This window comes from Aplidium turbinatum, chromosome 11 (assembly GCF_918807975.1).
Source record: "Aplidium turbinatum chromosome 11, kaAplTurb1.1, whole genome shotgun sequence".
In the NCBI taxonomy this organism is placed as follows: Eukaryota; Metazoa; Chordata; class Ascidiacea; order Aplousobranchia; family Polyclinidae; genus Aplidium; species Aplidium turbinatum.
Genome location: NC_137482.1, coordinates 18359657 through 18363195, shown reverse-complemented (window position 1 = coordinate 18363195; position 3539 = coordinate 18359657). Strand labels below are relative to the sequence as shown.

Genomic DNA, 3539 nt, shown 5'->3' with positions numbered 1-3539 from the left:
AAGATACCTTCAGAAAGATATATTTGTGATTATAAATGTAATTACAAACTTTAGGGGACTAGGAACCTACAGAGTGAGAAATACTGAAGTGCCCCGTTAGTTCATTGGATACGCGCTCGACTCAAGATCACGCGGCGCTGGTTCGGCTCTCGAGGTGTGCGCTAGAGCAACGCATTTCAGGAGTGTTCTTCATTCAGTGGCACCTGGTGAATGGAATAATTCCAGGACAACAACATTTCAACAATCAAAAACTTCACTCTGCCAATCTCGGTAACTGGCCCTGAGTCAAAAGCCTCTACAAGTATGCGAAAGTTTCAGTAATAACCTATCAAGGCTTCATCAGTACGAGGATAAACATTAAAAACCGAACACATTTGGCCATATTTACCACTGTACGAGAGCAGCGATAGAAGATAGTGGCATGAAAATAAGCAGACAAGATAGAATATCTCAAACTTCAGAGGTAAACAGAAGATAATGACGAAGAAAATTAAACAGAAATAGCCTACAACTGCAAGGAAAAACGGTGAACAAGTTTCAGAATTCAAATATCTTGGTTCGACAGTTCATGAGAACGGAACGAGCGACAGAGAGATGACAAAGAGATACCAGGCAAAATGGGGAGCGTGGAAGAAAATAACAGGAGTCATGTGTGACAGAAATGTGCCAGAAAAGCTGAAGGAGAAACTTTATAAAACGATGGTAAGACCAGAAATTTTGTATGGGATGCAGGCGGTAGCCATGACGAAAACACAGAAAAGGAAAATGCAAGTGAAAGAAATGAAAATGTTGCGATGGTCTCTGGGGTTGACAAAGAAGGACAGAGTAAGAAATGAAGTCATCAGAGAATGAATGCAGATTAGAAAGCTGAGAGAGTCATCCCTTAAATGGTTGGATCATGTCGTATGAAACAAAGATTATGTCGGAAAAAAATAAGACAATTGGAAGTTGGTAAAAGAAAGGGAGGAAGGCAGAAAAGACGGAAAGATTGTTTGACAGAAGATATGGAAATAGTGGGTGAAAGGAGGGAGATGCTGCTGGCAGAGGGATGTGGAGGACTGTAATCTACTGGCGACCCCACTTGAAGTGGGAACAAAGTCAGAATAAGAAGGATACACATAAACATTTTTTAAATTGCAGACCCTTCTTCATGGGTACTTCAGGGTAAAGGTTGAGTTTGCATGATTATATCACTTAATCACCACAGTAAATACCGTAATCATACCATTCAGTCAACATAATGAAAAATCAAGACAATACAAATATCAGGCTGATACTTCAAAATTATTTGGGTTATGGAAAATATTCTCAACAATTTACACACAAAGGTCTTGAGACATCATGTTGGTCAAAAAATCAGGGCAATATTACCAATTGAAGCTACACTGCATTACACGAGAAAAGTCAGCTGAAAACCAATATTATACAATACACTACATATACCAATAGTAACCTAATGAACGTTTGCCAAGTAAGTTGAATAGCAAGAAGCCAATAGCCTCTTGCTTACAATATACCATGTAGTATTAATCAACAATTTAACCAGGTGGCCAGCCCATTTGCCTTCCACCAAGTATATGAATGTGCAAATGGTATACAGACTGCGATCCCTCCACGCCATCATTAATTACAATCCGATATCCTTTGTCCAGTTTCAAGTCTTTAGCCACTTTTCTTGCTGTGGTCAGTAAATGTCCTAATAAGTGCGTGTCATCATCAGTAGCTGTACTCAGCTGATTAATTCTTCTTTTTGGAATTACAAGTACATGTACAGGAGCTTGTGGACTAACATCATGAAAAGCAAGGCACATTTCATCCTCACATACAATGTTGGCAGGAATACTTTTGTCAATAATTTTACTAAAAATTGTAGGCTGTTCTTGAGCTGCAGCTGCTGCTTTTGCCTTATTTACTTCATCGCTCCCTTGGCTTCCATATTGACAAATCGGTATAAGAAATCTGGTTGCAGAATTTTTACATAAATTGCACTTTGCGATCTGGTGTAAGTGTGGATTTGCAGCATGAATCCCTTGTCTTCCAATTCTGAGCAAGACTTTTGCCATCTTTTGAAAATATTCCAGCTTGAATATACAAAATCAAAATCATATATATTTCTAGTGATTAAAAAGATATTTTTTGATACAAACTCAACACACAATTTACTTGTTCTAGACAAAAAATAAATGTGTTTATAAACCCAATTATAAGCATATGTAATGTATTTTTACACATAAAAACAAAAGTGTCGTTTCAAAAAAAGTTGTACTGCTTTAAGGTACTGATTTAAAAAAAATGCATTTTATTAATGTTCCAGACAATGGTTCACCTATTCAAACGTCATATAAAAACCGTTCAAGTCTACTGAATATTACGTCATGGAAGTTGCTAGAAAATGTGCCAAAATTGCACCATCGTTCATAGACTTGTGTCAAACCTGTTTGGACTTGTTTGGGCCTGTTTCAGTTTGAAACCTGTTTAAACAGAAAATATTACATCAGCTTTAAACACCTGTTGAAATGACTTCATAATTGTCTTTCATTATTGCGTCACAGTACTGCATACGTGAATTTGAGATATTGCTATCTATTCTGGTCATTCGTAAAATGATTGTTTGAAAGTTGGCCGCACATTTAACTGTTGGCTTAGTGCTTGCTAGCTGGACAAAGGTTCCGTCTTTTATCCAATTAATCTGTTCTGTAGTGACAGTTTTAGAGGCGTACGGTGTGGCGTCTCATTTTCGATAGCCGCGGGCTAATTTTACAGAAATACACTGTTTGAAAAGAAGTTCAAGTGTGTGTTTCCTCGGTCATTACATGCAGACGAACGGATTTGGGAATCTTATGTTACAATTTTCCCACGAAGAGATTATGGTTTACCGCTGTGACCATAAAAAATAAAAGACGATTCTCTGTCTAGTGTTTGGCACAGAAGCACTTAGAAGCAAAAAATAAAAGACGATTTTTGTCAGTTGGTAGGTCAAGAAGAAATTAAAGCATAAAAAAATAAAAGACGAGTTCTTGTCAGTTGGTAGGTCAAGAAGAAATTAAAGCAAAAAAAAAAAAGACGATTCTCTGTCTAGTGTTTGGCACAGAAGCACTTAGAAGCAAAAAATAAAAGACGAAGTTTGTTAGTTGGTAGGCTAAGAAGCACTTAGAAGCAAAGAAATAATAAAAGAAGATCTTATTGGTTGGTAGTTTAAAGAAGCAAAGAAAATTGAAGACATTTCTTCTCAGTTTGGTACAGAAGAAAAATAACTTTGACATTTATTGGCAAGAAAGAAGATTAAAGGCAATCCATCTGTGCTTGAAGATTCAAGTGGAAGAATCCAAGCAAGTTTTGTGGACGTTTGGACTTCACATACTCGTACAGCTACGGTATCGTGCATTTAAATTCTTTTTTGTATTTTCACGGTCTTTGCAGTTAAGTTTTTTATAACTACTGTAATTTTGTGTGTTTGTGTAACTTAATTTTTTAATTGTTAAATTTAGCCCTAACATTTAATATGTCTACACTCAGTGGTGACAGGGACTCGACCGCCG

The 3539-nt window shown here is 36.8% G+C and overlaps 1 pseudogene; it reads right to left on the bottom strand.

Annotated features, from left to right (window-relative positions):
• Positions 1 to 1538: 1538 nt before the first annotated feature.
• LOC145780286 (adenosine 5'-monophosphoramidase HINT1 pseudogene) lies at positions 1539 to 2063 on the bottom strand (annotated as a pseudogene).
• Positions 2064 to 3539: the final 1476 nt, after the last annotated feature.